At 44.8% G+C, this 25,302-nt stretch overlaps 1 protein-coding gene and 1 long non-coding RNA gene across 5 annotated transcripts in view; one reads left to right on the forward strand and one right to left on the reverse strand.

Annotated features, from left to right (window-relative positions):
• LOC116424463 (uncharacterized) overlaps positions 1 to 25,302 on the forward strand; it is a 216,139-nt gene that overhangs the window by 93,513 nt on the left and 97,324 nt on the right. The gene's annotated exons all lie outside the window — the stretch shown is intronic.
• The window catches only part of knockout (Stork-head domain-containing protein knockout), a 173,809-nt gene that overhangs the window by 91,325 nt on the left and 57,182 nt on the right, over positions 1 to 25,302 (reverse strand). The window contains exon 2 of one of the 4 annotated variants that reach the window (XM_076367929.1): positions 1,434 to 1,540. The exons of the other annotated variants lie outside the window; for them this stretch is intronic. The gene's annotated coding sequence lies outside the window, so the exon portion shown is untranslated. The remainder of the gene's footprint in view (positions 1 to 1,433; positions 1,541 to 25,302) is intronic. 4 annotated transcript variants of the gene reach the window in all.

The raw sequence follows: 25,302 nt of genomic DNA on the forward strand, positions 1-25,302 counted from the left end.
TGATTAAAAATCAAGGAAGTACTGAAACAGAAGTTGGAGAATCAAGATTCTTCGGAGCTTGCTCTTTTAACAGTACCGTAACAGTCAAAATGACTGGTTTCGATTGTTTTGTTTAGCAATTATTGGTATCTTCGAAGCATTGAATATTCGAAATGATTTTGAAAATAAATAGTTTCATTTGAATACTGCAATGAATGTCTAAAACAACTGACAATAATCTATTGTTACAATTTTTATAGGAATTGCATATTAATCGTATTAAATGCTCGGTAGTTCTAGCGTTAACACTAGGATTACGTGTATTCTACGCATATTGAGTATCCTAAGTGTCTATTTAGTATTATTAGTAAATGTCGATCTTGATCGATAATCACACGAATTTTTGATTTTCTATCGTGAAACCTCTAATCGTCAAGATCCAAATGACGTAACTTCTTCGGGTAACAATAAAGAAGAGGTACAATAGATGTAAACCTGCTGTTAATCTTTTCTCATCTCATAGATCCAAGAAAATTCGGTTCGATGACGAAGAGAGTCCATTTTTAAACGCACACAAAAAGTTGCCCCGAATTCAGGTGACGCAGCGATCGAAGTGTTAATAGCGCCGCGACGCGACGGATCCGCTCGATCCGGTGGTCCGTGACACGCGGGTTTACGAGGAACGGTGCAGTTCGATCGCCATCGCGCTTTCTAGATTCTAGACGACGCTCTCCGCGTCTCGGTTTCGTTCCGTTCCGCGAGCGTAGCCGGTGCTACATCAAAGGTCCCCGAGCTAATGTATGCACAAACTCTGCGGCCGCGTGAATGCGATTCGACACCGTGCAGACCAGATGGACGAATAACGATAGAGTGGCAAATTGATGTTACGACGAATCGAAAGCGCGCCGGTGATTTATCCCCTCGTAAAAATGACGAGTGTACAAATAGCCTGACGTTGTTCCGTGTACCCCGCGAGCCGGCCGAGCACGTTCGGGGCCCCGCGCGCGATGAAATGTTGTTCGAATCAATCAACTTGTACGGGTACATATATGGTTTCTATTATAAGCGTCTAATATGTATACGGTTTGTGGCGAAAACCGTGGCGCGAGGAGCAGGTGGCCGCACGAAAATACATCGGAAATATATTTGCGGTCGATCGGAATATATTGCGCGTTCCCGGTCAGTTTATTTTCCGGGGATTCTTTTCCGCGAGGATGCTTGCGAAATGATGACGAAGTGTTGTTCTAATCAATCTAGCTGTGCCAGCAGGTAGTTTCTATCATAAGCTTCTAATGCACCGAATGCGGCAAAACCGGGGAATAAATCTCGGATTGGTGAGATTGGAAACGCATTACGATGTATCTGGAGAAACTATGCAGCGTCGGCTCACTTATTTCCTGTTGCTATTCTCGAGCTGTTAGGTATTTTAAGTGTACAAACTAGTTTCTGATGACCTTGCGAATGAAGCTTCATTGTAGCTCACTCGAGATCGGTATTAGATAAACGACGTCAAGATCGAGATTCGCGGAGTCCTCTGTAAGGTGTGCGACTCCGAATTTACCTGTAACAAAGGAAGAAAAGGATATTTCAATACACCTACGTTGTATTCAATACTTCGTCGGAAATACTTATAACATCAAATGTGAATAATTCCAATGAAATTTACACTAAACATAACCCCCCAGAGATTGTGAAAATTGCAATTTCAAGTAAAAATAACATCTCACCAAAAATTTCACCTCAATGAATCAATAATTTAAAAAACCAGCCCCAAAAGAGCTTCAAAACTCCGACACGCGTTCGTTCATCTAAGTAATTCATTTAAAAGAATAACAAACACTATTAACCTAAAATGATTGAAGGTCTCTCATCACAAAGCTACGAACCTACGACGAAAGTGCCATCACTGCGACCCCTTCGCGTAAAAGGGGTAACATCCCACCAAAAACTTCACCCTAATGAATCAATAATTCAAAAAACCAGTCCCAAAATAGCCATGAAACTCCGACGCACGTTCGTTCGTCTAAGAAATCAATTTAATGGAGAAACAAACAATATTAACCTAAAATTATTGAAGGTCTTTAATTACAAAGCCAGGAATCTACAATAAAAGTGCCGCGGCGGCACTTCGCGCGAAAGGGGTCGCAGTTGACGAAAACGCGTTCGTGAGATATTAAATCAGCGGCCGGTTTATCCGGCATTCATCGATTCAACGGCGATTGTTGGCGGTGTCCATCGACGGTGCCCGCGAAGACGGCGCAGCGGCGCGCTCCCTTTCGACGGGACCAGCGGAAAAGTCGCGCCGCATGCGGTCCGGCCCGATGGGATTGCCGCGCGCACACGTACACGTATACATAATGAATAGCGCGCGGTATTATTTTCTGCGGAGCGTGGATAAGGTTATGAATACGTAGCGCCGCGAGCACGTATAACTCTCGCGAATACGTATCCATCGGGGACCACCCAGGTCCGCGCGTTAAAACCTTGCCAGCAGCTGCCCATTCGTCCATTACCCGCTCGTATGGTGCTTCGGCGCGATGGAAGGAGAAGAGACGGCGAACACGGGGCTCCCGCCTCGTTCTTCGCTTCCTTATGTCCAACTCCCCCCCGTAGAACTTCGATCTACCGTCTTCGATGCCTCTTCGCCGCTCGCCGACTTTGCGGACCGCGGCAGGTGTACGCTGCAATTCATCTTCGCCGCGTATCGTCGCCGCGACGAGAGTTTCTCTCGCTTAACGAGATAAACGTACAGCTACAAGGGAATCCGAAAATGCCCGGACGATTCAATCGATGATTTATCTCAGGATCGAACCGGGTTTTGGAGGTCATCTCGTAGCTTGAGGCGACATCGTCGAGGGTTTTGGGATTTTCGAGGGATGGAAGATCTTCGGGTTGAGAAGTTGGGAGATGTCTGGCGATTGTTGGAAGGGTATGGAAATGGGGAATTTGAAAATGTTGGTTTGTCTCGGTGAGAATATTTATAATTAGTGTTTTATTCAATTTAATGGATATTTTGAAGAAAATATCGAAACTAAAACGAGTCATCGAATTTCTATAAATAACGCTGTGTCTTATAACTTTAAAGAACGATGTCTATGGTTAATAATTAACCTTACGGTTAATTCTACTTTCTTTGTGTAAAATATAGGACTGCCGGTCACAAATATGCGACGATGGCAGTGAACGTGTTAAAGGGAATTTCATTGTGCCGGGAAACCGTGAAGGATTAGGAAACGTTGATTCTTTCGATAATATAGATATTCTGCTGAAATTCTGGAAATCTCAGATACTCTTGTCCAGTGAACTCTATTCTATCTCTCTCTGATTCCTCTCGAACGTATTTCCGGTAATCCGCAGATTTCTAGAGGCAACGACACCCGGGTGAACGGCGACGTAAATTTGAACCCCGTTTCGCGGCGGGATTCATTTCGCAACCGGAATTATTTCATCGTTAATAGTTCGTTTGAGGCGAAAGGAACTCCACTTTCACTGTGGCTCTGTATTTACGCCGAGACCGTTGGATGCTAATAGCGGGAATATTGATATTGCGTTTCGAGGATCAATGATATTCGTGTTCCTAAATTGAGTTTGTAACCTTCGTCACGATTCCCGGCGTGCCACTCTAAGGCGAGGGGTTAATGGTATTACAAGTTTGTGCTTTATTATGCATGAAGCTATCCATTTATGACCGACGGCGTGTCCGTGGGATCTCACACGCGAGCTGGGAATTTTTTCTAGCCGGCAATAAATCGGGAGCGGCATCAGGGTCTAGGAGTTAATTGAATTTGCTTTTTGCGAGAAATTTCGAACGTTCGGAATACTTGGTTTTATATCGATAGATCCCGAGGAGCCCGGCCTCGAGTAATTCATTTCGTCGGGAACAATCTCCGGGCGGCTGGTCATTATGATTTAAATAAATAAACAACGGAGTTACACGAGTACCGCGTGCAAATAAATTTCTGTTAATCCCAGCCGTCAGTATCCACTGTTCCGAGGTTTCTTAACAGGCGTAACGATGCGCGCGTACTTCCGGGGCACCGCGAAACCACACGTTCCGCGGCCGCCAATGAAAATAATTTCGCACCTATCGGCGTCGTTTAGCACCGGCGCGAGAGGAACAGTAGAAATTCCTATTTATTACGCGCCTTCCCGCGGACTTAATTTGCACTTGCCGGTGCTATCGGCGCCGTTCGGAAAGGAACTTTTCAATTAATGCGAATTTACACTTTCCGGTCTGCCCTCGCCGAGCCGCGCTCGCCTTCCACGCAACGGAGATTCGATTTCATTCCCGACCCATATCAAACCGTTCCCTTCTACCTGTTACAGAACAACATTTTTACATAAACACGCCGCTCGGGCCTCTCATTTGCTTTTTTAATTGCCCCCTTAAGACCGTAAAAATAATACACAATGATCGCCGGGACTTTCTAAATGTTACGCTGTCTGTTACGGTTTCAGATGAAATCACACGTAAAAGTAAAGTTCCCTTTAAAGTTCCCCTCCGTATGTGAAATACAGGAATAGCGATCGTCGTAAATGTCCGAGGCTGATAACGAACGTGTTAATGATGGAACGTAAGTGAAAACAAGTCCCCCATATAAGTGAAACCTCGCCCTCGAGGCCCGTTTTTCCTGAATTGCTTTTAATAGGTTCATTCTGCGGAGGAATAAACCGTAATAACGTTTCCGCCGCGGTCCGTGTCGCCTCCCTCCCATCGGCGAACGCCACCCGTCGCGTTTATTCTCCTCGAGGATCCTCGACCACCGGTATCGATCAATTTCCTGTCCCTTCCAAGGAGCTCGAAATTGCTTCTGTTAAAACGTACGAGCCGGTAGGTGCTTGGCTCGCCTGCTTCCTCGCTCGCTCGCTCGCTCGCGCGCGCGCGCAAGGCTCGCCGCATAATTCCATTCCCCGCGAAATTGCTTCTGATTGTCTGCTAAAGCGATCGTCCTCGTTGGTGAAATAGAGCACGGCGTTATCGTTACTCTTACTGCATGCATTATGCATTTACTTTCATTTCGTTTGGTGTTTTATTTACCCTTAACGCTTTTGCGGGCAACAGTGCCACACGACCGAGGATCTCGTTAACGATATCCACACGGGAAAGCTGCTCGGCCATTAAATCCGCGAAGAGGATAATTATAAAACACCGGCGTCCGAGTGAATTATCATTTAAATCACGCCCGCGAACGCGTCGAACGTTCGATTCGTAGTTTTATCGGCGCACGTTCGCCGCCGCTTACGACACACCGCAAACCGGCCGTCTCCGTCTACGTTAGGCGACGCGCCAACGGCTCGCCGAAAATTGTCTGCGATTTAGAGAAGACTCGCGAACGATCAGCGTAAACGATCGTCTCCGTCGTTCGCGCTGGGACGCTAATGGAAATCGCTGATTATCGCGTTACCAGGATTACGTAAAAATCGACGAATGACGTCCGGCAGCGCGCTAAGGATCGATTATGTAAGGAAGAACAAACGTGAGCGGCCGAGGTGCCAATTCGTCTAATTCGCGGTTGAATAGCCTCGGACCGAGCGTGACGACTGCAAACACCTGAACAAGCTACGTGTATCATCCTCAAATTTCGTATTTACCTGGAATTACCTTCTATTATCCGTTCATTCCCGAGAAGCAATATTTCCGGTGAGATTCGAGTTAGATAACAGCGGCGATGTTTCAATACGATCCCAGGAAACGGGCAGCGATCGATCGTTTTTTTCTCGGCGATCGCCGAGGAATTAGCCTCCAGTGTTCTACGGTGGAAAGAATCGCAACGCGAGTAACATCTGGCGGCCGGAACGCAACGCCGAACGCAAACTATTGCTATCGCGGGATAAACCAGGACGCGGAGTCACCCTACCCGCCAATCTCGCCGCGGTGGGAAACGTTTCGTACCCGCCGGGGAAAAGTTTCCAGATGCATCGATGCGCATAAACGATTTTCGCAGTATCATCGATACTCCAGGCACGAAACCTGTTCGTTTCGCCGGCGCGGCAACGGCCATAACACGCGAATAATCCTGGTTCTGGGCGAACCGTGTGCGCGCGCCCGGACACATCCATAGAAACGTACGTAGTGTGCGCGCGCGAGCGGCCGGGTCGGTCGGAGAAAAATTCTGGAAGGCAGCGTCGGAGGTCACGAGGGGATACCCACGGTACCCGGGGCCTTCGTATCTCCATAATGACAAGCAACGGTAAAACGGCGGATGACGAGGATGACGCCGTGAGGAGCTGATGCATTCTCGACTAAAGGATGTCAATTGCGCCGAAGCCGCTAGCGCACGGGTCACCGGCGAGATAATGCCGCTCAACAGTATAAATTGCATCGTACGTGAACATTATTGAAATAACGAGAGAGAAAGAGAGGGAGAAAGGTTCGACGAGGCCGGCGAAGACAGTGTCGCAGCCGCGGGAAACTTGCTCGTTTTGTCCAGGCAACTGGGAGGCTAGCTGGAGACTTCGAAGAGAGTTAGGCGCTGGAAGTTTCCAGTCGAAGTTTCTGTTAGCTCCTTTTCGAGATTTCTTGCCGATCACAGTGATTCTCCTGGGTACATGAGTTTGAGTTAAGAATTGTTGTTTGGAGAGAGAACCTTTGAGTTTCCAGTTGTAGGATCAAGATCTTGATTCAATAATACTGTCGATGTTTGAGACGTTCTAGACACCTCGCCTTAAAGCAGTTAGCTGGTTCCAGGTGAATGAAATGGGATTTATAGGGTAATCCGTGTTGCCGGGAGAAAAGAAACATTGGAAGACGAAAAGATTGAGTATCTATGCAATAGTGATGTAGCATGCAGTGATACCTGAAATTGATTCTGTTGGCTCGGCTATCGTATATTACTGTTACCCTAATTCTCCCGCAGCGCGATGTCAATCTATTTACAACTATCACGACCCATCGCAAAAAGCATAGAAAAACGTGAGCGAAGCCCGCGAACGTTTCAGCGACAAGTAAGATGAACATTCTATGTTAATGAATGGCGGGGAACTGTGTCAGGTACGCTAAGGATCAAACATTGTCGTATAAATCACAGCGGCGGGTTCTGAACTCGTTTATTATGCGACCTGCCGATGACGTCGATCGATTCTCACGCGGCGCGGCGCAGCGCGGCAACAAGAATCGTCGTATCAATCCCGTGGCGAACAAGAGCAAGGATCGCGTGTGAGCCAGCCTCAATTCGGTCGTTACAGCGCTGAATTATGGAACTGGGTCTTGATCGGCGATAGGCAAACGTAGCGGTACTACCGGCGCATATTATAAATCGCTGGCAATACACGCCACGATGTTAGCCACTAATTGCCTGGTTATTACCATAAAATTAACTCCCCACGACATTGTGCCGGGGAGTTTTCAGTGAAACACGGCAAATCTGCGCGTATCAGACTCTCACGCGAAGGTCGTTCGGATAACAACGTGCTCGCAGAGTATGTCGGAATGTTATTTGGAAGAGGAAAGATCGATAAAGCTATAGTGTACAATCCTTTTTCAACCCTTTGCCGTCGTACGTTCAGTCAGACTGGACCTTCAATTTTATTCGAATACATACTCGTTGAAGTAAGCTTCGATAATGTGTTTATAATTATTAATAATATCATCATGCTATATAAAACCATGACTCAAGTACTTCTTTTTTTTAAAGAACTATATTAATCAACAATTAAATTAATTATGTTGGCGCAAGCGTTAACTCTTTAGTTCCCGGTAGCATCGCCTAGAAACCATATATTTCGATATTAGTAAAATGCGAACCAGTTTAAGCCATTGTTAAATGGATATACTAGTAATAATTTTTTGATAGTTAGAATAGGAATTTTTTATACAAATATTTATTTTCTTCACGAATGACAAGTTAGTTAACGTATATTGTGAAAATGAACGTGTAACTCGTAGAAGTTTCGGGACCGGAAAGGGTTAATGCGAAGAAGAAGAATGGTCGGTTTTGCATGGTGAATATGTAGCGAGGATCGTTAACGAGAGAAATGGTGCACTCAGGAAACGCCGGTGTCAGCGGGTACAGTTTTATGCAGCCGGCGATTCTGGGATAGAAAATGTCATCGCGGGGATCAGGTTCCGCGAGTTGCCAACGAACAAACGTAAATCGAGGAATATGAAGCAGAAACGTATCCGGGCGAAGGATGTCAACTGCAGTCGAGTGTGACTACCGGTTGACGGGAGAGTAACACTAGCCAGCGGGATAAATTGCACCGGACATAACGAGAGACCGGGATCCTTGGCGTGTTGCTGGTGTAACGTTCCACGTTCTTTGAACCCCGACACAGAACAATATTAACATCAGATTTGCGAGCCGATTTCACTGATAACGAATACTGCGAACATTACACGGTAAACGTTTGCTTTGATTTCCATTGATGCAACAATGCGAATATGTTTTCTAATAATATAGTTTTAGATCGAGTTTTCTACGTGTAAACGAACGAACAGCGATATTTTTAGGAACAATTGTTTAAAGTGTAGAATAAATGTCTAAATCTAGTGTTAACACTGATGTATTAAGGATACTCTAGATTCATTTATTAAGCGATTCCTTGAACTCTTAAATAAATTTTTATTTTCTGTATTCCTTGTTTCTGTAGGAAAATAGAATTAAAGATAATATAGGTTGTTATTTTATATACTTAGTACGTTTTTGAAAAATGTATTGCTCTTACATTGTTTTGCTTTAACCGGGATGTAAAGTTAAGATTTTAACCAGTTTCGATGTAATATCGGTTGAGATCTCACTCTGTAATATTAAAGACTGACGATTAATGTGTTTGAAGAATCGACCTGCGGAAACGGACCGTCTCGGAGTTACATAACGTGACAAGCACGGCACACGTTTTTCATAAGACACGCGTGTACATAATATGTGGACAGAATAATTATGTAAAAGGCACCTCCGTGTGTCCGGCTACAAGTTTTTAGTGGGATAATAGTAATAAATTAGCATTAGAGGTTCCATAAGATCAATTAAGTATCACCTATTTTTCTTACAGAATTAACAGGTGCTTGTGCAGAAGTATAATTTACTGTCCGTACGTCTAATACACTACTACTGTGTATTCAGGTAAAATGATACACTTTGAAATACACCTTATACAATCAACAACACGAGACAACGCGTGCGAACCGAAGAAAATGAAAATTCGAATTTATCAAAGCATTCAACTCTTTACACTCGGATGTTTCTCACTAGAAACATTTAACATTTTTTGACGAGGTGAAGACGATATTCCTTGAAACTAACTCTATTTTATTCCAATATTTCAAGTATCAAGGCACTGTACAAAGTTCAACATTAAATATCAGATTTTATAGTTTCACCGCAACAAAACGGTAACTGATTCGCCTTCCGAGCGCGAAGGATTAATACAGAGCCGAATAAATATCAATAATCCAAAACACAAGAACCCGTGAAATTTGAATACAACATTCCAAACATTCGTTCGGAATACTCGGAGACCCAGACGATCCGCACGATGAATTCCAATGTCGAAATCCTGTTGGACGACACCGCGTGACGATGAATTCCGGCGTGGCGAAAGGATAAAAAGCGACTTTAATTCGAACACGAAAGGCAACGCAGATAATTGCTAATATACTCGTCGAACGATTCCAGAGATTAAGGACGGCACCGGGAATCCAATTTCGCAAACTGGAACGATAGACAGAGACTAATTATGGCCGACACCTGCAGGCAAATTAAGACTGGAAGGAAAGTACCGACAGAAACGCGATGCAGCCGGACGACACGACTTTGTAAGACAGAAATTTACGGCGAGTTCGCCGGCGAACGGTTCGCCGAGACGCGCGCCACCGAGGAGAGTTAAAGGTTTCGTTCTTTTTCTCCGGCGAGCGACGAGCGGAAACCGGTAGTGGAGAACCGTCGAACGCGGAAACGGGGGAGTCATTAGTTTATCATCGTGCAGCCGCGCCGGCGAATAATAAGTGTCACGAAGAAGAAAGCTCTTGCGCCGTTGCCGGCCGGGGGTCGGAGTTCACCGGCGGCGTATCTTTAAAATATCTAGAATCGTGAACACGGGGCCGCGTGCATTATTAATTGCGGGAGCGCGACGCGTGTGCACGAGGATCATTACGCGCCGCATCAACCCGGCCGCTTCTTCTTCCTCTAAGGTTTCTTCCGACGGCGATTAATCGATGTACAGCGGCCACCGGGGCTAATTATAGGCGCGTGGATCATTATCGATGCGTTGTTACTCGTCATGGTCCCCCGCATGCGACAGCCGATCGGAAACAGGAGTCCGCGGTTTTCACTTTCCATCGAACAGTGTTGTTGAGTTTCGAATAATGATATAAACCTAGACGTCGAACCCGGTGATTTCAATGCCCGGTAATGCGCTGTTCAGCACACCGCTTAGCCTGTCGCGAGCAGTTATACCGCGGACGAGAAGTTTTCTGGTAATTACCTATAAGCTTGAATCGCAAACTTTGAACTTCAAATTGCTGATGCTCCGAATTTCGAATTTCGAATTGTGAATTTCAGATTTGAAATTGAAAATGTTTCATTTAAACCTCTAATCTGTAATTTCTATTTTCAGATATAAAATCTTAAATATTCAATCATTCGAATGTCTAATTTCAAACATAAAATTTAAAATATTAAAATATTCAAATTTCAGATCTCTAATTTCAAATGTCAAGATACTCAAAACTCTTAACCGTACATTCCAACAGTTAACGATTAAAAACAATCGAACCGATCCGAAGCATCGAAACAAGCCGTACCCCGCAATCGAGATTCAACTTCCACGATATTAACCTCCCGGCTTCGTACTTAGCGGGTTTAATTTCATCCTCGGATAATTCAATTTTCATCCCGACCAGTGCGAACAATTAATGACACCGGTCCCTCCATTAAACCTCCAACCCCGTTCCAATTTCTCTCGACTTCCGTTACGATCCACCATAGATCTCACACACCTCGTTCGAGCCGTGAGTGGCTGAAAAATGAGGTAAAACAGATGTGCTCTCGTTCTCATGAGTTCGAACCTATCCCACGCACTCGCAGCGCCTTCAGCTGGCTTCGACGACGTTCTCGCTAATCAATCTCCTCCGCCGCGAAAAGAACAGGACAACAAGAAAAATATTCAATTACTCTACCGTTCATAATACACGGTGCATACCTAGGGGTTATATAATCAAAGCTCACCGCTTCATTTGTCGTGGGTGTGCACGTGCAGTATGTGCACAGGCGATTGTACCCAGCAGCAGAAGTCCGCGTGGATCTTGGGGCTTATCATTCCGGTCGCTCCTTGTCGTGAGCTGGTACACGAATAGGTGGGGGATAGATCGAGTCTTGAAAGTTGATTTTTTTCGCGGTGAGTGGCCGAGAGGAAAGTGACGGTCGTAGGAGGAAAACAATCCGGCCGCGTGCGTTCTCGTTCCAAAGGGACCAGAGAGACGTGTTCCTCTCCACGGCCCGTGATCATTAATATCCTGCGGTTCGCGAGTAGTCGCTACGCTCGTTAAATCATTTACTCAATTACCGTAACCGGACCTGAATTGCACTTGCTCCTCGGTGTCGAAATTCTCTGGTCGCGAGCTGCGCTGGTTCTATTTACCGCTGAAGGACCCTCTAATTAAAATATTCCTCTCGTTAAAACGCCACCGAGATGAGAAACATATTGCGAAGTCATTCTGATAATCACTGTGTTTTTATTAGGTTCCTAACCCCTTTTGATAAGTGACATCAGAGTAAGCAGTATTTTATTCGATTAAATTCAATCAGTAATTCATTAGATCTGATCACCATTGTATTATATTAAAACAAATATAAAATAAATATAAGAGAAGCTATGCAACAGAATATACATAAAAATCAAATTGCTCAATTTTTCGAAGTCGAACTCTAACGATAACACTAAACATTTCAAACTACAATACTTTCCACGTACACCTCCAACATTCAGAATTCCAATCTCAAATCTCGATACTCCAAGGAACCGTTCGATTCACGATTTGCAGCCCCGACGATATCTCAGCCGGATCCCGCTCCAAACCGCTACGTATCCAAACAATCACTCCCAGTGGATTTTTTCCCACAATTCAATTCGTTCCGCGACCCGGCGTCGGAGAACCGCAGAGGCGAACGGCGCGGAGCGTCGAGACGTTGCCGAGCGGAGTATCGCACGAACACCCTGACGAAATAATTAATCGCGCGGGTCCGTGGAACACGCACGAGCGCCTATCGGAATTAGCGGCGGGCGGTAATTACTAAATTTATCCCGGTTCGATGAAAATCACCGGCGATTAAGGTGCATTGTACCGGGGCCGGTAATAACGTCACGTAACAGATTCCAGGGAAGCCATTTTTCTCGCCGGACTCGCCGCGAAAACGCGGCGGGAGAGGGAGAAGAAAGTGCTCGTAGGAGGAAAACGGTCCTCGGTTTTGTACCCGTGTGTACCCGTTCGCGGCTGCACGCGTGATAGTACAAAACGAACAACGGGTCTTTGTTATACGTCGACCCTAGGAGATCATTAATATCGCCGGGCACCGCTTATGCAGCGACTGGACCAATTACCGTTAGTTGTTCGCTGCCGCAGGAAAATGATTTATCGCGGATTGTCCCGGCCACGATGAAATTTATAGATCGAGTTTCGTTTCCCCGGAAAATGATCCGCGGCCGTCGCCGGCCGACCTCCGGTGTTCTCGTCGCGCTCGGATTAATTTGCGCGCAGTGCGGTCGCCTGAGGACACCTTCAAATTCGCAACGAAAATTAAAGGTTACCGATGCGTTGCTGAATAGTTTCCGTTATACAATATCTTCGTTTGAAAAATCACAATTTTGTGCAAATATATTCTGTTTCTCGTGATATTGCAGAATATCTATTGTCATTTAACACGTTAAATGCCGTGTCAGTCACCGATGACGCGCTGAATTACTTGAAAACAATCGTAACACGCGAGATAATCGATGTTGAATCGAAATGTTTAATAACGTAGTTAAATTGATAACGTAGTGCAAAGATTATAACGCTAAATAGTGAATAAATGTTGCTACTTGTCAAAAGGACAACTGTACAGAAAGATGGTCAAGATTTTCATGGCGCTTAACGCTTTAAGAAACTTCATAATCTCCCCATAATGTGAAAAGAATGTAATCACCATATGTTTAGTTTGTTTACATCACTCGTACGTTTTAAGTTATCGGGTTTCGTCCAGAAAACGGTCATTAGGCAGCACTGTGCGCCGCGGTGTCCGAGTTCTCGTCGATTGTTGCGCCGATGTCCCCGAAACGAGTTTGTAATCCGCCCGCCGACGCGGAGGCCTATCCCGTGACCGGGGATCGACGATCGCCGACGGACAACGCTGAATTTGTTATGTCAAGTTCCAGGAGAAAGCGATGCCTATCTTATAATCTACCGGGTGCCATTGCTTGAACTTTTATTATCATTGCTTTCACGCAAACGCGTGGAACGCGTTCCTTCGCGACGCGCTCTCTTGGAAATTTCTCTTGAATGTTTTCTTGGGCTCGCGGGTTACATTCGCACGATCTGCGTGAAATGGAATTGGCTGGGATCGTGCGGGGAGCATTCGTTAACGGTTAGTGGAAGATTGAAAGAGCTTAATAGTGTCGATGGCGTACAATTCCTGGGAAATTCTAATTTTCGAGATTCTTCGTTACATTGTAGAGGAATGTAATAACATAGGCTTTCTAGATTTCAATTTTCAAGATTCTTCGTTTCAATGTAAAACGACAGTTAGGAAGAATTATTATTACTAAATTATTACATTATCAAATTATTAACTTATTACACTTCTGAATGTCGTCACATCGGTGACATTGAAGATTAATATAAAAATTACAGATAAGTAATTTAGGTAATAAATAATAAAAGATCCGTCTATACCTTTCTTTTGTTCTAGTATTTAGGAGCTTAAATTAGCTTGTCACGAAAGAGACTTTTTAATGCTTCAACGAATCTCCGTCCGCAGAGTTAAAAGATTTCCAAGAATCTTAAGCCCCTGGTGAAAAGGAACACTGCGAATAGCCATCTTGCTACTAATACTCCACCGAATTTATATCCCGTGGTCATTCCGATCCACTGCGTCCACCGAAAGGTGACCATAAACACATAAACCGGAGGTCTGTCGTGGAATAAGCCATCGGATCGAAGCTGCCAGCTCGAATCGGCTGCCGGTTCGACGGTGTCGTCAAAGGAGCCGACGAAAACTAGGAGAAAAGCGAAAGAGAGGCGGCCGAGACCGATTTCCCCGGTTAACGCCGACGCTTCACGTCCGTCGAGCGCGATTAACACCCGGCCGTGTAATATTCGTCGACGAGATTTCTACCGGTTGACTGTTGTCTGACGTGCGGTTGGCCTCCCCAGGTAACCTTATAGCCGAGACACCGCGCGCCGGCGTTGCACACGCACGCCTGGCAAAGAGAGAGAGAGAGAGAGAGAGAGACGCGCGTCTAAAGCTACGTTTACATCGCTGCTTCGAGGAGAGCGTCGATCATTGCGTCGATAAAAGCTGTTTAAGATACGTAGCTTTTCTTATGCAATTAGGCAAATGGATGTGAAAATGTCGCAGCTTCGATTATTCTTGTAAAATAAACGAAGTTTCCTTATACTTCTGTTTTGTAAAACAGAAGAACTTTGTTTCTTGATTACTCCGTTAGTTTTATTAGCTCTGTAACTATTTTTGATAAGTTAAATGAATGAATAATTGAACATTATAAATACCCAATTAGTTTTTCTATACTTCTAAGGTGAAATGAATGAATATTGAATGTTAAACTTATTTTAATTCTTTACATCCATCATAAAGGTGAAATGAATGAATACTGAAAATTGCAAATTAGTTTTTCTACATTTCAAAGGCGAGAGGAATGAATATTGAACATTACGAACACCTAATTAATTGCCGTACATAAAGAAATTGAATGAATATTGAGCGTCATAAACACCGTACTAATTAATGTTTCTACATCCATTGCAAAAGCGAAAGTGAAGAAATAGAACTATAGACACTTAGATCCATGATCGTCGCTTTACTGACTACTTCTACGTTTCCATGGTAGAACAAGGGAATACACTTACACGGTTCGCTTTCGTCGATGCTCTTATCTTGTGTCGCGGCTGCAATGTAAACGCAGCCTAAGAGACAGGCTCGGCCGAGACGGAGCGGGCGAAGATTAGCGGGGAACAGGCTCGCGCGAGACGAGTGAAAAGATATCTCGGTGAAAACGGCGGGCAACTGCGGCTTTCCGTCGTCCTTCCACCGTAATCGATCATATAAACGTCGATGACATACGCTGGAACACTTCGACGGAGGCCCCCGCTCCGATATTAATCGTCGGAGAGGATTGTGTTTGTCCGCCGCGGACAACTTCATCGTTTCGAGTACATTGACGACTAATCGTTAATCTCCGGGTCGTGTAATACATCAATTTCCTCGTCGCCGAGGAAAAATTCGTGCAGTTTGGGACAGCGCGTCGGTGGTTGCTTTGAATAATTAAACGAACGATGGATAGATCGAAGCCAGACGATACTCAAACGATATGACAGGCGGTGTTTATTTTGATCGAGTAAATTGTACGCGAGTAACTGGCATTAACAGCTTGATCGATTTGAATTCGTTGAACCTTCCAACGTTTACTCGCCGCTTGCACACCGGTAAAGCGATCACGATTTCTCTTGAGACACTGTGATGTTCGGTGAATTTTATTATTAAAAAATATATCCGACCGTGCGTTAAAATATCATTATCCAGTAGCTGAGGGGTGTCGCCCGTTGAATCGGCTACTTTCGCGCGATTTACGACTGCTAATTAAAACGCCGATTTTCCGAAACGAAAGGCGGCAGAAATGAAACGTAAAGCAAGAAACAAGTAATATAAGGTTATAATTTGTTGCGCAAGGTACCCGGTGATTTATCCACCCGTTCCGCGCGCCGAGTCGCATTAAGGCGATCTAAAAAAGACGGCCAGGCAGAAACCTCGGAGTAAGAGACTGTCCTGTAACTCATCATTATTAATATTAACAGATCCCGATCGTAATCACGAATATATAAATCTCTCCGCCGAAATCGTAACCCAAAATCCCCGGCGAGGATCCCGAACGGGGCCGGATCGCGAACCGTGCACAAATCTCTCGTCAGCTATAATTAAAATCACCGCGATCGACCGTAAATAACATTTCGTTGATCCCGCGAGGCCGTAACCGTAATTATCTCGATTTCGGTACGAACGCGAGGAGAGGCGAGCGGGGACAGGGAAAAAGGAAAAAGCGAGGGTGGCGGCGCGAGAGAGGGGAAACGGAGAAACAGACGGGGGGGAGTGGAAAAAGAAGGCACATCGCCATTTCGCAAGGCTGCGTTCTGTTGCAAGCGGCGCGGATCAATTCATTCGTTAACTGGACGCGAGCCGCGATACGGATCGCTCGGGCGCATGTCAAATGTTTACAAATCTGACACGTCCATTCATTACATCCGCCCACGCCGGCCGTACAACGAACCGGCTGAGTACACAAACGCGGCCTTATTGCTTCTTCAGGCCGCGCGATTTAACGCGCAACGAGGCCCGCGTTGCTTTCGGCGGATTATGCCAGTACTGCCATTTGTCCGGCGAAAAAAGACTATACCTCCTTTTTTCGTTCCCCCCTCGTAATTTATGATCCACGGAGATTCGCCGGAACTTTTCCCTGGTCTCAGCCTTTCAAATTTCGCTTATGGTACATCCGTACATACGTACACAGTGTTCAAAAATTTCCGAGCTGATCGTTTTTCGAACTTTTCTAATAAAGGCTTCAAGATGTGTTTGCCATTATGATATGTAAAGGATGTATTGCATGAGAGGATACCGTAAAAGAATATCATCTATTCTTTATAGATGTCTTTCCAGAAATAAATAATTCAGCGTGTTCGCAGGTTTTCGGGCAGAGCGTTTAAAAAAGAACATAATGATTGTGCTCTATTATAATAATAATTTGATGCTGGTATCGAACATATTTTACATCGACTCATTTCAAAAAACAATCTCGCCGAGATCATCTAACCGCGAGTGTAGCTTCATATGCGATTATTACGAAAAGTTGGACACTTTATATTGTCTATTTAAAACGGAACTCAAATAGTAGAACCTAATTCTACCTAATACCACGGTCGATCTTGACAATCTCGCGAGCATTGTCTTGCACACTTGCAGAGAATGGCAAAAAGCGACGAACGTCCAAGCACGATTTCGTTTTCAGGATCGCTTTCTTTCCCTTACCCTCAACCGGTCGAGATGTATTAAAGCTCTTAATATTGTAACTGTTCGCACAGAAAAAGAATCGTAAAATCGTCGGAGAAGTCGGTCGTCTACAGCCGGAGTAACCCTTTAACACTTGCTGCCCGGCGAGATGATCCCCTGTTTGAGCAGACGGTGTAGCAGAACGCCGTGCAAAAACGGTGCGCCCCGCTTGAACGCGCCGATGATCCGATCCTTGGCCCTGAATAGTCCCGGCCATTCAATTATGTAGAGCTGCTGTTTAGCGCAGCCGTTCAAAGAAAAGATAACGAGCTCTCTTCCCTCTTTCGCTTCTTCTTGTCTGGTTATAGGCGCCGACACCGACCGCTTTGCGGGCTTTTGCACGACCGATCGGCTTTTTGCGTGACCCTAACAGCGTTTATCCTTCTGGGCTACCAGAAGCCCGCAACTATCGGATTGTTCTTTGCTCTTCACGCCACTAGGAAATTTATATTCAATGTGCCCGCATTGGGAATTCGAATAGGATAGACGTACACGCGTGCAGGTTCTTCTGCCGTTGCGGATTGAGGTTTCAGAGAGGAAGAAACGCTTCGGAGATGTAGTTCGCCGGCGAACAGGAAAGTAGAGGTTCCAGACTGTAAGGATGTAACGAGGTGCTTACGCGAGAAGGAATTCTGAAGCAGATCCGAATGCATAATCCTGTAACTTTGCTACGACGCAACACCGGCCGGAAGCTGTTTTTGAGGATTAGAGGATTTATTTATGGAATACTCTGTGTATCACGCGGACGTATAATCGCGTGATACTTCTTTATTCCGAGCTTGCAAGTTCGAGTTCTTAATACTTAACGCTTTAAACCAGGTTTACACGAGCTCCGTCTAACCCCTCGGCTGAAGATAACTCAATTAAGCCGGTGGGAACCGGTATTAGCTCTAATAAGTAGATTAAGGGTTTTATACTCTCGCAGCGGGCATGAAACTAGGCGTCGTTGCATTCTTATTTCATATATTGTCAGGACTTCGACAAAGAAACCAGGTTCTCCTTCGATTCGAGTCTCGAAAAATTATTGAAACCGAGAATCCTCTGTAATCCTGACAATAGCGATCGTAGAAACTCAGTACCAATAACGTCCGACACGGAAACCTCGTGTCGAGTGTCCTAACAAGCAACTTCCAACCTAACCTCCATCAAATTCAGAAACCGTAACTCTAACATGATCCTCGACAAAACACATACTCCAACATCTCTCATCGAGCCTTCCAACCTTTTTTCCAACCGCAGGCGAATCACCTTGTGGAAGAGGATCTCTCACGATGTATTCACACACGATCGAACTTGATTCCTAGCGCAGCAATCGTGTAGAATGACTGTTCCCGAGAAGGGCAGGGCCAATAGTCGATCAGGGACGGGCACGGCAATAAATCGACAGTGTAGGCATGCCAGCGGTGCTCGGTTTGAACGGACTGGCCGGTGTTGTATTCCGTTGTAGTTGTCGTTTATTGTATCGTATTCGGTTGGACACAGTTTCGTTAGTCGAAGAAAAGTGATCAACCATAGAAGACAATTTCAAATGAAAAGTTTTAAACACGTCTGATATCTTCGGTAGAAACACCATTAACACTGGAACTACCAGATGGATCGAAATGACCCATTCCTGATTTATTCTTTTGCAATTACTCGAACAGATACATCTCTGAGAAGTTGTTGAAGAGGCTTTATAAAAAGATTTGGAAAAGTCAGTTTAAGTGCTTGGTAGTTCTAGTGTCGAGACATATCTAAGTTAGGGATCTGGTTAAATTAATGATGAGAGATTAAACTGCTGATCTTCATGCAAATTCCAATATCTATGAACACAATCACAATAGAATTACGGTAGAAGAACAGTTCTTCCCATCAAACACAATAAAAAACACTACACTCTAGAGACTGTATACTATGGCGTTCAGAAGTTCTCGGCCAAATCGTTTCAGAAACTTTTCTTACGTGGTAAAGACTTTAAGAACTTTTCGTTACTTTTTGTAAAAGAACGAATACCGTCTATTCTTTATACATATTTTTTAGAAATAGATAATTCAACATGTTCAAAGGTTTTCAAGCAGAGCGTTTAAAAAGGAAAATTATGCTCACTATAATAATAATGTAACGTACAGTATTTAACATATTACACTTAGCATTGCAGTCATTTTGCATTAATGCCGAAAACGATCAGGAATTTTCGAACGCCGCTCTACGTATCTTCTCGCGTGTGCTTTTCGTGCAATTTCACACTTTCGAATGTCCTGTGTACATAAAACCCCGCAGTCTATGGATCAATGTTCAACGACTAATGACCCTGGCCTTAACATCGCGTTAGAAATAATAGCCAGACGGATTGGTGCACAGCATCAGCCGGGAAGGAACGTGCGTCCCGGAAGAACGGATCGGAAAGGAGCTTCGAAAAGAAAATCCCGAAGGTGGATACGGGTGCGTGGATATTGCATTGCTGGAGGGCCGTGGACGTGGCTGATCATAGGATAATGGTCGTGAGAAGTTGAGCGGGAAAGACGGAGAGGAACGGGCCCGGCGAGATAGGGCAGCGCGATGCGTGGAACGTCACGCGAGCGAGCGAGGCGAGCCACCGCGAAGATTACAAGCGTCGGAACGGAACGTTACGGGGCACGGCATTGAAATAAAGGGATAACGGTAGCCGGGATATTATGTGGTACCGACGAAGCTGGACGGTGTTTAACCCTTTCAAGCTCAGTGGTGTCGCGGCAATACCAGTTTTTAAAATTCTATTATTACAGCGGCTCGCTGGCTTTACATTATTACCGCCCTATTTCATAGGTAGGTCGGTGTCTGCCTCGGTGACAAAAGAAACTCGTGGAATTCCATGGAAAGGAATTCTAAGATGCGTTCTTGAGTTTTGTTGGAGTTTCTAGTTTCTGTATTAAATGAAAATTATAGTTTTGGGGAATGTACGGTTATTGCTTTGCGGTAACTACTGTATATCATTTAATAGAATTACTAGATGGCTAAAATGGTCAATTCCTGATTTCTTTTAGAATGACTGCAAGGGTACAGATATTTCTTTAGGAAACGATTAAAGAAGCTGATTTAGCAATACCTGAACTGAAATATAAGCCAACTGAAATCTTAATAAATTCACGCTTATAGTTTTTATAAAGAAATGTTCAAAGGTCCAAGTGCTCGGTAGTTCTAGTGTTAATATTTTCCACGGTATAAAAATAATATTAGGTTTGTATAACATTTTAGTGGTTATTATGTGATCGTGTACGTGTAACGTATAGTTAAGAAAGATTATAAAAGTAAAAAACTGAAGATTATGCCTTGAAAGGGTTAATATCGGCCGAGCCGATTCGCGGATCAACGGAGTCGGCGCGAAAACGCTCCGCGACTACGGGATTGTGTAAACGGTACCAGTCGTACGTCGGTCTCGATTATTCTATGGACTGTTAATTACTTTCTCTCTCGCGATATGAAAGTGGAACCATTCCTGCCCCGTTTTTTCTTAGTGCATTGTGGTTTAGTAATCGTTTGCACTTGGAATCATTTCTGATTGTTGCCAGTAATTCACGCTAGAACCGCCGTGCGATTCAACTGAGCTTTTACGATTTCTTTACTGTCGAAGATGTTAGCGTGGATTATGTATTACCGAATCAGCGTCTAATAATTGGTTTGAATTATTAGATAGATAGATTGATAATTTATCGAAAAAGTATCTGTGCATTTACGATTTTGAGTCATTCAGTAGTTCTAGTGTCAAGAAGAAATGGAGAATAGTTTTTCAGTTTCTTTTAGTAGATAGAGATGGTGTGACAGATATACTGTAGATAAAATTAAAAGATACACGTAGTATTTAATGGTACACTTAGAATTGGGCAATTTATATAATACGAGTTTCTATAGAGATGTGTAGACTCCATTAAAATTTCTCAAAGTTCACAGTAGAAGAAATACATATTTCTATCGGACTTGTCTTGAAGATTCTTCAAGAAATTCTTACGCAAAGCTTCACAGTCTCATTATTCCTTTAGAACAAACAAGTTTCCGTTGACCTCGTGTCCATACCTCAAGGGTTAACTGTAGTTCTACGCCAGACGGTATTCTCAAACTTCGCTGTGAATGGACGTCGTATGTGGAGTAGAACGACAGACATTGTTTGCATCCGGAGAGTATAAATACATGGCGCGCGACGTTGCCACGAATGAAACCGGCAGTGAAATAGCAAGACAGAAGTCAACCCTTTGTGCTCGCGTGACTATCCTCGGTTGCCTGAAATCAGCGTTGCTCGCATCGTCGATCTACAATGCTGCATCATCTTTCAAACGCATCGCGAGCAACACGAGAATTCCCCGTAACAAATGCACCGACAAGAACAATCCACGCAACGAAACACTATTCTCGTATCCTAAACCATGCGTAGAATATCAACGAGAAACTCAACACGTCCAACTTACAAAATCACAAACACCATGAAACATTCACTCACCTAACTCTTCCATCTCCCAATCACGAGAACATATGCACGCTCGTCAACCCGAAACTGGCAGCGTACAATTTCAACCGAGAGTCTTAATTCCATCGTAATTATAATTTCACATTCCGAAGGGTTCTGAATGCAACTACCCGAACACGGTGCACCGTATAATATTCACTCCCCGACGATTCGAGGTGCATCCGCCGAAAGAGACGGTAGGGTGAACTTCCAAGCAACATTCACCTCGCCATTCCGTATAATATTCACTTTACCGAGCGAATAATTACAGCAACGCTGCCCGCGATCGCCGACCGTACAATTACAAGAATCGCGTGCATCGCCGGCGAACAGGTTAAACAATTTGTTAGCAGCCGGAGTTAAATTATAACGAGCGTGAAAGGGGTCGAAGGTGTCACCGTGGGTGACGAACAGGAATCTTCGACATCTGGCTCGGTCACGGCTCCGAGCGGGGAAAAACCGCGCCGCGTAGATGCCTGGTGCGCGCCGAGATGCTCGCCGCTTCTTGCGGAGGCTATCGTTGGCGAATATAGGAGGTGAACTCGTCTCGCCTTTGGGCATCGATCTCGAGAGTAGAACCCGGCGAGCTTCCCTCTCGTATCTCCTCTTTCGTCTCCGCGCGGCCATTATCCTGCGATCGACCACACCCGAACCCTCCAGCGAAATCCGCCGTGGAATCGCGAGCGTGCACATCTTCCTCCGGAATTCCTCTTTCGGCCCGGCACCGCCACTTTCCATCCTCCCTCCGTCCATCCCTCAGCCCTCCCGCCCCTTCCGACCACCCTCTCCACGCTTCATCGCTCGCTCGCCCCCGCGAACGATCGAACATCGAGGAGATGCTCGTTTTATTTCGAGCCTTTGTTGCGTGTACCCCGTGGGAAGCAGCTTCTTTCACAGCCTCGGCTGGCAGGTACCTACGCACATTCATCGCGGCAACTTCCTTATGAGCAAAGTTTCGACGTGTTCACGTGAAAACGGAATTTCGCCGGTGTCCGACCCTCGGACGAACGGCCAGCGAGGGGCGTAGAGGGTGTGGACAGTAATGAGGGTTGAATTGGAGTTTGATCGACGGGAGTAATCGAGCGTCTAGTCTAGTCGGTATTTTCGTTTGGTCGATGAAGGGAGGTGAAGGGCGGGATCGAATTAATTGATGCGTCGGAGGTGAAACGTGTCGCTCGGAAGCTAATGCGGTTAAGTACAGAAAAGAAAGATTGAGGTAATTGATGTAATGGCTTCTGAAATTAGTATGTAACGTGTACAGAAGTTGTAAAGAGAAGAGCTTTCTGTCCTAGGAAAGACGGAGAGTAAATTAGTAACTAAAAAGTATGTTATTTATTGCATTAGAATTTGCAAAAATCAGGGAGTATGGGAAAATCGACTTAACCACGTTGGTTTCTAAGCGGTTCAAATGTGAAATGGAGTATTTTCTTGCTAATTGACAGCTTCCTTTCGCACGCTTCTGTTTCGCGTATTATTCGTGTGTTTTCGTATTAGAAAATGTGAGTGAATCGTTATTCTTAATAGCATCCTCTTTACGAACGTTCAACCGATTAGAAGTGTAGTATTAATTCAATTTCTATTGTTCATTACTTCGATCAGCAGTTTTTTTTCTTGTATCTATCTTCTCGGCGGCACACGAACATCGTTCTTCCTCTATTAAAACCGGAGTCAATCAAACGACTACGCATAAGTCCCATAAAAATCGACGATCGTGTTCCCGATCGGTATCCAATCGGTTCACAATAGGATCGGCATCGATCGGCAACAGATTCGATGGCAATACGCCGCGCAGATCGAACCGCCTTGATCCCGATAGCGTGCACCGTGATCCATGTGATCGACCGGCAACAACAATGACTAATTAAATATCAATTAAATGGACCGGCACCGGCCGGAACAATGCTGTCTTTATCCGGGGGGATTAAGGTCGTTATCGAGAAAGCAGGAAGCCGCCGCGAATAGAATTCGTGAAAGTGTTTGGCTCGGCGTCTTCGTTCCGCGAGTGTGCCAAAGTGACGAGGACGCCGCAAGAAACTGTGAAAACCGTGGGAAGATGAGCGAGCATCCTCGTTTCTCGGAAAATCCGGGGCAGCCATGGAAGATCGTTTTTCCAACACACGAGTAATAAAGAAAATCGGACACAGTTTGCGCGGAGTAAAACTTTTCTCTTCTTCTACATTCAAAATCAGTCGACTGCAGACAGACTATTACAACAGACTATGTATACAGAGTGTCTCGGAACAAATGGTACAAACGAACAGACACACAAAAATAATACGAAGAGAAGAATCAAACTTTATTTGTCACGTTTCCAGAAAATTGAGTTTAACCCTTTGCAAACGAAGATACTTTGAAATGTAAGTTTCCAATAGATGAAGTTAAATTAAGATATCAATTACTTAATTATTAGGAAAAAAGGAAACTACGAGCTGATCTCTTGCTGTCAGAGTAATTATATCATTTTCCTGCGACTTAGTCTTCCATATATGAACATTTCATCTCTCCGAAATGTCGACGTTCAAAGACAAAGGGTTGATAATCCTAGATATATCAAATTAGCAAATTTCTATTACTATTACTATAGTAGTAACATATGGATATTCAAGTTCCATTTCCAAAGTCGAATGCTCAAAGGAAACACTTTCGTTCCTTCATTCTTATCGTTACTCGCAGGAGCATCAGCCCTGTCAGACTAATGCCGTCTTGGGACACCCTATACATCGCGCGGAGAAAACACGCGGCGTCGAGGTGATCGTTCGTAGAGTCACCTCTTAGCGTCAATCATTGTGCCACTCACGGGCACCGAGTCGAATCAAAGAAGCTCCTAACACCGTTTTACTCGATAACGTAGGTGTCACGAGCCACGGCGTGTTCGCGTCGCGCGGGCACGAGAGTGACGGCGCGGGAGCGCGTCCGGTCGCCGTCGTCGAACGTTTCTCCCATATAAGTCGCAACGAGGAACGAGGAAGCCGAGAGGAATGAATCCTCCGAAGCCGAGGGGAAAGGCAAGGATAACCTTTTGATCCTTCCCCGAGGTGCTCGGTCCGCAGGTGTCGGTCGATTGACATTTAAGCGTTTAACGCTCGTTGGGTGGGCATCGAGATAACGCGTCCGATGGAGAAGAGCCGAATAGCCTGCCCTCTGCGACGTCCGCGTTAGAAGCCGCGGCTATGGTTCGTTTAGTCTGAATAGTTGAGAGTTATTGGATCCTTACAGCAGTCACTTTGGCAGCCTCGGACCGTCGAACGACTCTATCGCGCGGCGAATGGTACATCGTTGTATAAGGCTGTTAAAAGTAGGTGTTTTGAAAGGGGATTCTGGAAGGTGAAATGATTCGGATGAAATTTCAATTCTACCGTCTAGTTAGTAGTTGTTGATGTTCAGTCTCGGTTTGGTATTCACTTTGGAATAGTCTACTTTGACACAGATTAGTTCCTCGGGATTTCTCATTAAGTAGTGTTTTAAAGTGGTTATACCAATTCTTTCAACGGTGAACTCTTTATTTTTTCACATAAACATGTAATTCTTCTTTGTTTCGCTTTGATCTTTCATTAAAATATACTCTACGTGCATTCGTCCTGCGTTCGACGAGTACACGCTCCATTTTTCGATTTT

This window comes from Nomia melanderi, chromosome 5, assembly GCF_051020985.1.
Source record: "Nomia melanderi isolate GNS246 chromosome 5, iyNomMela1, whole genome shotgun sequence".
In the NCBI taxonomy this organism is placed as follows: Eukaryota; Metazoa; Arthropoda; class Insecta; order Hymenoptera; family Halictidae; genus Nomia; species Nomia melanderi.